We start from the raw sequence: 13,756 nt of genomic DNA, 5'->3' as shown, positions 1-13,756 counted from the left end.
TAACATTTTACAACTCAATATTCAATATTCAACAGAATAATAATAATATATTTTTCAACAATAATAATATATTTTCAACAGAAATATATATATATATATATATATATATATATATATATATATATATTTAAGATATAAATGTTGAAATATTTGACTTGTCACTTGCAGAGTTGTTTCAAATTTTCTCACACCACCACCAAGCCATTGACAAATTAGAGGAGTCAAGAAAAGCTCAACAATTTTAAACCAGACATAATTATTTGAAGTATTTTATACTTCGTAAACTAAAAATCAAGAAAATGCATGGCAATATTTAAATATAGATTTGTTTAAATGTTATTTAATGTCAATATATTGTGTGTTTCAAAATCAATAATTTATTTTTACTTTTAATATCTTTAAAATTTTAAGGTATTGTTTGCAACCTCTAAAAATAAGTAATTATGAAATTCATAATCACGTATTTTTAGAGATTGATATAAATCAAATTTTTAAAACTATCTTTTAATAATACATAAAAAAAATATTCAAAAGATTCGAGAATGGGTATCGAAAAATAAATGAGAATGATATCCTTAGCAATTAGCTATTAGTATTCTATGTAAAAGATGTTTAGTAGATCTTTTGGTATGTCATACAAATATAAATAAATTAAAAAACACACCACAAATAGCTTCCCTCAACTGTCTTCATTTTTTTCTTTTTTTTTTTCATTCAATTATTTCTCCCATTTTTCTTCCTAATTTTTATATTTAATATATAATATATTATTTTTTATTTGATATTTTTAATTGAAATAAATTTTATTATAAAAATATTTTTTGACATGCAAACGTGCAATAATACGCTAGTTTTTTTTTATTAAAAGATGGTAAAATTAAAATCGACAAGTGGATGAATGTGCTATCGTATAAAGTAAATAAAAAATACAAGAACGACTAATATGGTTGTGCATAATATCATAATATTTTTTACTATTTCTCCCTCCTCTCTCCTTTTGTGGGAATTTGGGAATTTTTCTTTTTAGTTGATCAATCTGATAATAAACGATTAACTCATTCATAATAATATTATAAGTTTTACCTTTAAAAAAATATAAAAAATAATAAGTGCTTATTATTATTTATGGAGTAAAAGCCAATGGACACAATGGATGGATAAGAAAATAAATACCCAATCCCAGTATTTTATACCACACAATAATATTGAGAGCCTGGTCCGGGCTGAGAATTAATTTAGTCCAAACCGTGTAGGGCTCAAAGCTTGAACAACTGACTTTGGGTCTTTTGACTCTTTTGTCTATGGATCAGGCCCCACAACTCATAATATTTTTTTATCTAAAAAATGAGAGAAAGAAATTGAAAATATTCTTTTTTTTCCCAAACCCCATTCTATATTCAGGGGTGGGAAAATAAATCTTTTTCTATTGGCGCTAGACAAGTTATGATCAAAGCAGTCCTGCAATCAATACCTATATATGCCATGCAATGTTTCAGAATTCCCAGTACAATAAGTGAGGAAATTAAAAGAGAATGTGCTAATTTTTGGTAGGGAATGGAGAGTTGAAAGCGTTTTTATTGAAAAGTATTTCGAATTCTGAACAAGACAACAACAACAACAACAGCAACAACGAACAACTAGTTAGTCGAGGCGAGAGATTCTCTCTATCCGCAAGACTAAATTGTCCGTTACAAATGCTAAACGTTGGCGACAATCGTCTCTAAGATACAACAACTTCTGAACAAGATAGAGCAGCACAACAAATATCTCGAACTTTAACAAACGAAAATAATCAGAACTTTCTTTTTGAAAAAGTGGGAAGAATATGCAGAGTTTTCAGAAATCTGATGTTTTTACGTTATCAGATATCTGAGTTGTATTTTATTCTGCATTATAATCAGTCATATATATAGACTGAAGTCCAATGAACATGTTTTTTGGTCCAAAGATGCAACCCATGGCGAAAAAAGCCCATGAAAAGTCATAACCTTTTCGGAAAAGCAGATGTCTCGCTCGAGCGCACGAACTCATGCTCGAGGGAGAAGCACTCTGTCTCGGCGTGGCCAGACATCTCGCTCGAGCAAGAAGTTTTTTGTCCCCGAAAACTTTAGGCGTCTCGCTCGATCGAGAAGTTTTCTGTCTCGAAAACTTTGGTCTCCTATTTGTTCGCTAGAGGTGTGGTGTAACTTAATTAAATTTTGTCCAAAAAGAATAATAGGATCATAATACCCCACCCCACCTCACCACATCGCATCGCATCGAGTCGAGCCGGTTGTCCCCGCGCTCGCGCGCGTGTGTTAGTTGCATCGACTTGAGTCTTGCCCCTTTACAAAAGATCCGGTGCCCTAAGGGCCCAATCCCAAAATACAAAGTTGGATTATTGAAGTAGGGAAGCACATTGGAATTCTTCCAATGTGGGACAAGATATTTTCCCACAATTCATTCACAATTTTCCAACAATCTTCCACATGAATGAATTTTACGCACGTTAGAATTCTCACTAGAAAGTCTTTATGAGTTATTGTTAAATCAGGATAGGTAGCTTGTGGCTTTGAACCTACCTTAGCAATATACTATAGGATTTACTAGTTGCATAGGGATGCGATGTCTTGAACTTGTCAACCGTTTATGTAAACCAAGTCAATATTATTTACATAACAATACTCTAACATATTTTGTTCTCATGTTGTGTCCATTTAGGCCCTGGACCATAACTTAGATTTATAAGCATTTCAATCAAATCGACCAATTCTTTGCACTTATATAGGTGATCTCCTATCGAGAGTATCTTGCGTTACTCTATCTTATAGGTATACGAATCATTAAAAAAAAACTTAACCTCACCACATGTTGCAGGTATTTTATGCTTGAATGTTCTAGGAATGAGTGAGTAAAGATTCCAAGTATTCAAACTAATATTTATAACTTAGTGTCTCATTGAACCAAGGTTTTGGGATCTCCAATTTTTAAGGTTGGGTTACCGCTATAAATATTTTATTTTGTGGATTTTAAGCCCATTTCTCTCAGCAGTTTGTACATTTGATCTCTATTTATACTCTTTGTAAGCGGATCCGCAAGGTTTTCCTTTGACTATACATAGTCAACCGAAATAACTCCATTTGAGATCAATTGTCTTATAGTATTGTGTCTCCGACGAATGTGTCGAGTTTTACCATTGTACATACTATTTTGTGCTCTTCGTATTGCTGACTGACTGTCACAATGAATAGTAATGAAAGACACCGATTTATTCCAACAAGGAATATCTTCTAAAAAGTTGCAAAGCCATTCAGCTTCTTCTTATCTAAAGATATAAACTCGGATTCCATAGTCGACTGAGCTATACATGTTTGTTTTACAAGATCTCCATAACACTGCTCCTCCAACGATTGTGAACACATATCCACCAGTATACTTGGAGTTTTTCATGTCAGAAATCCAATTTGCATCACAAAATCTTTCTAGTACCGCAAGATATTTTGCATATACTATTCCATAACTTGAAGTGTATTTCAAATATCCAATCACTCTCATTAGTGCTTTCCAATGATCCTAACTTGGATTACTTGTGAATCGAATAAGTTTATTTACTGTATATGTAAGATCATGACGGGTACAGTTAGTTAAGTACATTAAACTTCCTATTAACCTTGCATATTCCACTTGTGAAATATGTTCTCCTCTATTTTTGGCTAAATGTGTACCCAATTCCATAGGTGTTCTAACCGGAGGACGATTTGTGACATTAAATTATTCAAGAACCTTTTCTACATAATGGGTTTGAGATAAAATAGTTCCAGTAGATGTTCTAGAGATTTTAATCCATAGGATAATATCACACAATCCCAAATCCTTCATGTCAAAATGTTGTCTCAACATTTTTTTTGTTTTCATAATCAATTCATGGTTGCTTCCCATAATTAACATGTCATCTATATAAAGGTAAACAATTACACATGCACTTGTAGTACATTTAATGTAGACACATTTATCACATTCATTGATTTTGAAACCATTTGACAACATGACATTGTCAAACTTTTGATGCCACTGTTTAGGTGCTTGTTTGAATTCATACAACGACTTAACAAGTTTACACACCTTTTGTTCTTTTTCGGGTACAATGAGCCGTTTTGGTTGTTTTATATATATTTTTTCTTCCAAATCTCCATTAAAAAATGCGTTTTTGACATCCATTTGATGAATCTCAAGATCATGCAATGCAGCAATAGCTATGAGAACACGGATGGATGTTATTCTAAAAACCGGAGAGTAGGTATCGAAGAAATCATATCATTCCTTTTGTCTAAAACTTTGAACCACTAGTCTAGTTTTATATTTATCTATAGATCCATCTTTTTTGTATTTTCTTTTAAGGATCCACTTGGACCAAAGGTTTACATCCCGGAGGGAGATCAACCAACTCCCAAGTATGATTATGCAAGATGAAATCTATTTCATTTTGTATGGATTCTTTCCAAAAAGGAGCTTTTGTATTTGATAACGCTTCTTGAAGAGTTATTGGTTTATTATCTAACATGTATGTTAGAAAATCAGGACCAGAATAGTTTTCAACTCTAGCTCGCTTGCTTCGTCTAGGTTCTTAATTGTTTTGTGGAGTTTCAGATGTATTATCATAAGTTTGATTTTTCGAACTTATTTCTTTATTTTCTTTACATCCCGAGATTAGTTAATTTTAATCCGAGAATATTTAATTTGAGAATTTTTGGAGTTTAGATTTAAATTCTAATATTTTTAAATTATTTAGGATAGAAATTGAATTAAAAAGAAGTTTCAAGGGCCAATTTGCAAATAGTGAAGAAATGAGGGGCCAAAGTGCAATTTTAACATTTTGAGTGGGACACTTGGCTTGATATAGAGATAAACGTGTATATGCATGTTTTACATCAGATTTTCATCTTCTTCAATTGAGAAAACCGAGACTTCATTTCTTTGTTGAGATTTCATCTTCAAACCAAGATATCTCAAGATCCGTCCGGCCGATTTCAATTCCGGGCATAGTTCTACGATCCTCTCGTCAAGAGCTATGAATTGATGTAAGTATTGATGATTCAGTATATTTCGAAATTATGTGTGTGAAGAACTCAGAATTTGAGTATGGATATATGTTTTTGAGATTCTATGTGTTGTATTATCGCAATCGGGTCGAAGATTGGATGCCGTTTCTATTTCTTATGAATTTTTCAGCATGTATTTCGAAATGGTAGCTGCTGATATGCTGGTATATTGATGTATTTTGGCTGGTATATCATGTATTTGAAGTAGATATGAATAATAGATTGGTTGGATTTCAGTTTCGATTACCGATTCCGTACCGTTACGCCGTCGGTTTGAAAAATGATCAAGTTTGAGTCTAGATTGTTTGAGCTGAGTATTATGTGAGTTCTTGCTGATGTTCTTAGACATGTTTGATGTATTTTCAGATTGAAAACAGGGGACTTCAAGTTAAGAATCATGACTTCGAAACCGATCGACGGAAGAACAAGGTTTGTGACTTGTTAGCCTTGAAGATTGAGAAGAGTATGAGCAGATTTTGATTGTGTTCTTGTTGTGCAGCTATATCAGATTTGAAGAGATTTGAAACCAAGTTTGAAAGGTATAAGACAACCTTAGGAAAAGGGCTTTGAATATTCAAGAGGTTTTTCTTGAATGCCCTTTCAAAACCACATACTATGTGCTTATATGTGTTGTATTTGCACATTTACTTGCTTGTTTGACTTAGCTTGTTATTAGTTGGCTTTTAATCTTATGCTTCTATATTTTGATGCATTCATCTTGAGCCAACAACCCTTTGAGATTTGAAATGGCAGATTCGCCAAAAGAATACGGACGTTTGGATATATACAAAGGAACCTAGGAGATAGATCAACTCCTATGGTTAGAAACTTGATATAGTATGCCAAAGTCCGGGAAAAGAGCTCAACGCCACCCCGAAAGGGAGAGTAGGTGGGAGATTTGTTGTGTTCTTCTTCCCTGGGATCCCAAGAACCGATATAGAACTTGATAGCAGATTTTTAAGTCATGCATTGCTATAGATTGGTTTAATGCTTGTTGAGATGTTTATATGAGTATTTCCTTAAACTCTATGATATGCATGATATAGTTGTTTTATACTGGGATTCAATTCTCACCGAAGATATCCGGCTATTTCTATGTTTGTATGTGTGCATGGGAATAGATGGGGCGAGCACAGGACAAAGAAGGTTGTAAGAAGAACGAGATCAGGAGTAGCATGTGGTGAACTCGGGTTTATGCAGTAGAGTTGATGTCAACCTTTGTATCTAGATCTTGTATATGTTTTGTTATAAACACTTGCACATAAAGACTTGTATGTTTGGCAAGAATAAGAACAATGTAAGATCTTACGGGTTGTATGTCAAGTTCCATGTTTAGTTGCTTAATTAGCTCATGAATTTGCATGTTTTCTTCTAGATTTTGATGTTGAATTCATGCTTAATAAGTTAGAGGATGATTGAGATTCAAAACAGGGGCAAAACCTTCATTTTTCAGCTATTTGGAAGTCAAATCAGAGGACCAGGTGCGTCCGCCCAGCCCAGAGGCGTGGCCGCGCCTAACCAAGGCACTTTGGGTGCCTTGGCCCTATCCTTAGGCGCGCCCGCGCGTCAAGTTTTCTAAAAAAAAAAAATAATAAATTTGTTGATCTTTTGCGACGTGTTTTTGCGTCGCCAAATGTATGGTTTTGCGTCGCCAAATGTCCTGTATTATTTATTTGATTTTTAAGCAGATTAATATTTTGATTGAATATTTCTTGTTATTAATCGCCCTTTAAGATGAGATTAGCACCCGAGGTCCCCACAGAATTGATATGCACTTTTATTGTAAGCATATCCAATAAATATGCAGTCAACCATTTTAGGTCCAATTTTTATTTTTTTTGGCTTAGGTACTTCTACTTTAGCCAAAAACCCCCACACTTTAAGGTATTTGTAAGAAGGTTTACGACTTTTCCACTTTTGATATGTTGTTTCGTCTCTTCCTTTAATTGGTATCTTCTTTAGAATGTGAGTTGCTGAGAGAATCTCTTCACCCCACATATTTTGGGGTAAGCCAGAATTTATTAACAACGCGTTCATAATTTCCTTTAAGGTTCGATTTTTGCATTCTGCAATGCCATTAGATTGAGGTGAGTAAGGGGTTGTCGTTTGATGAATGATGCCCGAAGTTGAGCAAAATTCTTCAAAAGGAGCCACATATTCTCCACCTCGATCACTTCTAATCATTTTTATTTTTGAACTTCATTGATTTTCAATCTCAGTCTTATATTTCTTGAAAGCTTTGATTGCTTCATCTTTGCTTCTCAATAAATACATATAAAAAAATCTGGTGAAGTCATCAATGAAAGTTATAAAGTACTTATTTCCACCTCGTGTTTGTACCATTTTTAAATCACATACATCAGTATGTATTAATTCAAGTAGTGTAGTACTTCTTGTGACAATTGAAATGGAGATTTAACCATTTTCACTTCAAAAAAAATCTAACACTTTTTTTGTGGATTTATTTTAAACGTAGGTATTACATTTAAATTTGCAAGTCTTTGCAATGTATTGAAGTTAACACGTCCTAATCGTTCATGCGATAAATCATAACTTTCAGTCAAGTAAGCAGAACCAACAATTTTATTCTTCGCCTCAGGGCAGTTAACATTCATTACATTCAATTTAAAAAGACCACTATCTTGTTACCATTTACTAACAAATACACCAGACTTTGTCAATACAAACTTATCAGACTCAAAAACCAATCTAAACCCTTCCTTGCTCAAAAAAGAGCCCAAAACTAAATTTTTACGAATGTCTGGCACATGTAATATATTCTTGAGCGTCATCTCCTTGCCCGACGTCATTTTCAGCAATAAATTACCAACTCCAACGACGTCCGAAGTTGCAGAGTTTCCCATGAATAGCTTTTGATCACCAACTGTGGCATAGGTGGAATACAAATCTCTTGTTGCATAAATATGGCTCGTAGAGCCAGTATCGATCCACCATCCGCTTGGATCATCCACCAAATTGGTCTCCAAAAAACAACACTTAAATCAATTTCAGAAATATCTAAAGGTACATACCTTTGTTCAACCATGTTTGCTTGCTTTTTCTTTTTATTGTTTTTCTTTGGAAGTCGGCAGTCTCTTGCCATGTGATTTGGTTTGCCACAGTTGTAGAAACTTCCTTGAAATTTCTTCGCTTCCCCCTTTTGCTTTCCATCATGGGGGCGCTTCCTCTTGTGACTCATACTTGATTCTTCTAGATTTGCTTTTGCCTCGGTTTCCATCATCTTTTTATGTGAATTTGCCTCGGTGTTTCTATTATCCTCCTAAATAAAAAGTCTCACAATAATATCTTCAAGTTTTATCTCCTTACGTTTGTGCTTAAGGTAGTTCTTGAAGTCCTTCCATTGAGGTGACAAATTCTCAATGATAAAAGAGACTTGGAATGGTTCCTTGATCTCCATCCCTTCGACCAACAAGTCATGCAAGATAATTTGTATTTCTTGAACTTGACTCATCACAATTTTGGAGTCTATCATTTTGAAGTCCATAAATTTTCCAACCACGAACTTCTTTATTCTTGCATCTTCAATTTTGTATTTCTTTTCCAAGAAACCCCAAAGTTCCTTGGCAGTCTTGATAGAGGAGTAAACACTATAGAGAGTTTCATCAAGGTCATTCAAAATATAGTTTCTACACAGAAAATTGATGTGGTTCCATGCATCAACCGCATTCCTTCTTTGTGTGTCAAAATCTCCTTCAAAGACAACTGGAGGATCCTCCTCGAGAAATCTAGACAGATTCAGTGTGGTGAGATAAAACAGCATCTTCTGCTGCCGAATCTTGAAGTCGGCACCAGAAAACTCCGGTGGCTTTATTACATGAGTGGGGGGTTGAAGCGAGTGGAGTGAACGAGACAGTAGACATCTTCAAAATTCAAGGAATACAAAAACAAATTTTGTCTTGCGATTGTTATTGAAAAGTATTTCGAATTCTGAACAAGACAACAAAAGCAGCAAAAACGAACAACTAGTTAGTCGACGTGAGAGATTATTTCTATCCGCAAGACAAAATTGCTCGTTATAAGTGCTAAATATTGGCGGCAATTGTCTCTAAGATACAACGACTTCTGAACAAGATATAACATCACAACAAATATCTTGAACTTTAACGAACGAAAATAAGCATAACTTTCTTTTTGAAAAAGTGGGGAGAATATGCAGAGTATCATAAATATGATGTTTTTATGTTATCAGATATCAGAGTTGTATTTTCTTCTGTGTTATAATCAGTCATATATATAAACTGAAGTCCAAAGAACATGTTTTTTGGTCCAAAGATGTAAGCCATGGGGAAAAAATCCCATGAAAAGTCATAACCTTTTCGGAAAAGCAAACGTCTCGCTCGAGCGCACAAACTCGCGCTCGAGATGAGAAGCTTTTGTCTCGGCATGGCCAGACATATCGCTCGATCGCAAGAACTCGCGCTCAAGCAAGAAGTTTTTTGTCCTCTTCTGTCTTGAAAACTTTGCTCTCCTCTTTGTCCGCTAGAGGTGTAACTTAATTAAATTTTGTCCAAAAAAATAATAGGATCATAAGACCCCACTCCACCCTACCTCACTGCACAGAGCCGAGCCGTGCGTGTTAGTTGCATCAACTAGCGTCTTGCCTCTTTACAAAACATCATGTGCCCTAAGGGCCCAAAATCCAAAGTTGGATTATTTAAGTAGGGAAGCAAGTTGGAATTCTTCCAATGTGGGAAAAGATATTTTCCACAATTTTCCAACAATTGTAGGATGCACTGAAAAACTTGGGATTTCCTTTGCAAGCTTAAGGTAAGGGGAGGGCTTGAATTCAGTAAGTTAGTTGAATTTAATAGAGCAGTACTCCTTGCTAAAAAATTGTGGAGAATATTACAAAGTCCAGATTCACTAGTCAGCCGTATTCTGAAGAGAATATACTTTAAACATGGGACGATTATGAAAGCATGCCTGGGTAGTAATCCCTCCTATATATGGAGATCATTATTATGGAGTCGAGAGATTCTTGAAGAGGGGCTGATTTGGAGAATTGGGAATGGGAAATCTATTGAAATATGTTCAAAGAGGTGGATTTAAAGCATGAAATCGACTATTGGACCTCTGCCAGAACCTTGGACTCATGAGAGAACAGTCAATGCATTGATAAAAAATGGTGAGTGGGATGTAGACTTAATTATGAAATCATTTAACGTGTTGGTAGCTTCACAAATCCTTAATATACCTCTACACTCATCAAACTCATAGGATACACAATATTGGAGATTTGATTCAAAGGGTCGGTATTCAGTGAGAGATGAATGTCGTATTCAGAGAGGTCTTTTTAAACCACCTGAAATCATTCGGAACTCTTGAATGAGCAATGGTGGGCATTTTTGTGGAGTCTGTCTTTAACACCCAAAGTTTGATTGTTTTGGTGGAGTTTATCTCATGAAAATATTCCGACTAAGCTGAACTTAGCTAAACATCATGTTCTTGTCAATCTTGCATGTGAATTGTGTCGCTTTTTTGCAGATTCTATAACCCATGCACTATTCTTTTTCAAGGCAATAAAGAAATGGTGGGGGAAAACTGAGTTCTTCGGCCTACTTAGAGCTGTGGAAAATGCAAACACCTTGGATGTATGTTTGTGAATGAAAAAACATTTATCTAAAAGGGAGTTTGAGGAATTTACTATGCAAACTTGGGCTTGTTGGAAAGAAAAACATAAATACATTCATGGAGATAGAACAAGATATCTTACAAATAACATCTCATGGGGACGGGCCATGCTCCAGAAATTCCGTGAAGCCAAAAACATGGGAAAATTTACTGTGGTCGAGAAAAGGAAAAATCAGAAGCAGTATGGATAGCACCAAATTTTGATAAACTCAAACTTAATGTCGATGCTTCGGCTAATCAAAATCTGAACAAAGCAACTGTGGGTGAAGTGTTACGAGATTGTCAAGGAAGATTGTTGATGGCTTTTGGTAAACAAATAAATCAACCAATATATCAGTGGTTCATGGGGAGTTACTGGCAATTCGTGAAGGAGTAAAATTTCTATATGATCAAAAATTTTAAAATTTAATGGTGGAAACAGATTCCATCTTGGCAGTGCAAACAGTTACGGCTAAGCAGGAAAACTTGGATTACGAAGGTTTTTGCGCAAAAGATATTAAGAATATTATGAATAAACTAGTAGTAGATAACATCATTCATGTATCTAGGTCGTCTAATGTCGTTGCCCACAACATTGCTTATTTTGTATCTTTATCCTATTCTCCGTTTGTTTAGATGAATGGTGATTTTTCTTTTTGGTTGTTCAACCTTGTAATGAACTATATTTAATAAAATTACAGGTTTTTCTCTCTCAAAAAAAAAAAAACTCTCATTCTATATTTTGCTGCTTTGCAAGTATGTTTTTACTTTGCAATTTTAATCATAGACTTCTTATATTTCAAACAATAATTTTAATTTTATTAAGCGTTTCGATTTGAGACAGAAAGAGTACTTATTTAATTATAATTTAAATATTCCTCTCATTCATCATTTGTTTGGATGCATGGTGAGTTTGTCTCGTGGTTAGTTAGACTTGTAATGGTTGATTATAATTAACAAAATTACAAGTTTTGCCTAAAAAAAATCTCTAAAACATTAATAAAATTGCTTGCACAAATCTAAAACTTGTACATATTATTTATTTTGGAAAAATGAGAAAGTTATATTAGAGAATTTCAAGTGCAAAAACATAATAAAAATTCTCCTTACACGCACCATGTTACAATTTGATATGTATTCTCGTTTCATATATTTTTTCAATGATGAAGTAAAATTTTTTTTTTACTACAATTAAAAATCCTAAAATTAGATAAAACTGAGTTTTAACCAGTATAAAAATTTATAGAAAAGCATAAAAAATAGATTATCTGTTTATTTTGCTCACTGAAATTAACATATTTTAATCTTGCCGTCATTTTTTCTCTAAACTATCGTTATTGAGATTCATTAGAAATTTATTTTAAAAAAATATAAAAATATCCGCTTGCAATGCAGTATATTATTAAAGTAGTGTTTGAGAGAGCTTCTTAGAAGAACTTCTCAACTTTTCATTAACAAAAGTTCAAAAAAATTCAAATTTTTGTTAACGGAAAAACTAAAAAGTGCTTCAAAGAAGCTCTCTCAAACATTACCTAAGTTTAAATAAACTGATAGAATTAAAATATTTAAGTTTTGTTTGAACACGTTCCTTTAAAATATTTTTAGCGTTTTATAAGGGAAAAAACTTAAGTATGTGTCTGTTTACAATTTTTGTAAAATATTTTTTAAAAATTATTTTCCAAATATAGTTTTTAAACATTAATACTTTAGAGATGCTCTGTGATTTGACTTAATTCTCTTCAAAGTTTCAATTTAATCACGGATTAGTTGAATGAGAATAAATCATAATTATTAACTTTTTTTCAAATTAGAGGAGATAAAATTAAAAAAAATGTGCTAGAAAATTAGAAATGTGTTTATTAGTATTTATTAATTATTACTGTTTTATAATTGAATTAAAATAAAGGCTTTTAAAAAATATTGAACATTAGAAGAAACAAAGTCCTTCAAAATTTATTATAAATTTTTGGGTCAGTTTTAATTGATATATCGACATAATTGTGTACTGAGCTTGATTCTAACTAAAAACTACGGAATTTAATTGGATCCGACTTAATTCTTCCAAATTCTATCTTGCTACTGAGGCCCAAGATGCAGCTGCCTCAGACCCGGCTAAAATGGGGGCCCTTTTTTTTTTAAAAAAAAAAAAATACAATAAACTCATATATATGTATGTATGAACATATTTTAATATCTTATCTTAAATTACTTGGCGAGTTGCGTTACTTAATAAAGGCAAGAGATCTTTGTAAAAATTTATATTTGGGTATATTCCAAAAATAAATAAATACTTTCCAAAATAGGAGAAGTAATTGGGGAAGAATCCGGAGAATTAATTATATTAAATAGTATTTGTGATCTTTAAAAATAAGCTGTTATGGAGAATTTTCATTATCACACGTACACCACCTGATGAATTCTTGTAAGAACGATATGGGTTCTGAAAAATGAGTCATACAAACCACTGAATTGATTATACCTGTTCATTTGCCTCACTTTTAACTACTCAATTTCTATGGTGAACACATTCATCACATATGGGCTTCACCGTATAATTCGACGGAATTGGAGAACCAGGGATTGCAGAAATCTAATAGCCATGCTTGATTCATTTTGGCACAATCCTTGAATTTGGTAAGAGAGAAAACGTACGACGAAATAACAAGTTTTATAAAAATTTATAATTCATGCCTTATATTTAAAATTCTCTATCTTTAAAAAGATATTGAAAAACTTTAAAGAACACATATATTTTTGGGCCAGAATTTGAAAATTAACTATGACACATCAAACATCATACACAAATTTGTTAGATTTCACTATTTTGAGTTTGAAAGATGAGTTTATTACAAGACGAGACTATTCAATTTGTTTATGATATAAGTTTAATTCAAATTGATAATATTAAAAAATGGACATGTTACACATACAAAATAGATTATAAATTGAGTTACAAATTACATTTGTAATTACGAAATTATCTTAATACGTTTTTTAAATTTTTTTTTCCAAATAAAGTGTACGGATAATTTTGTGATTTCAATTAC

The sequence above is a fragment of the Henckelia pumila genome, chromosome 2 (genome assembly GCF_033568475.1).
Source record: "Henckelia pumila isolate YLH828 chromosome 2, ASM3356847v2, whole genome shotgun sequence".
Lineage (NCBI taxonomy): Eukaryota > Viridiplantae > Streptophyta > Magnoliopsida > Lamiales > Gesneriaceae > Henckelia > Henckelia pumila.
This window is presented reverse-complemented; position numbering follows the sequence as displayed.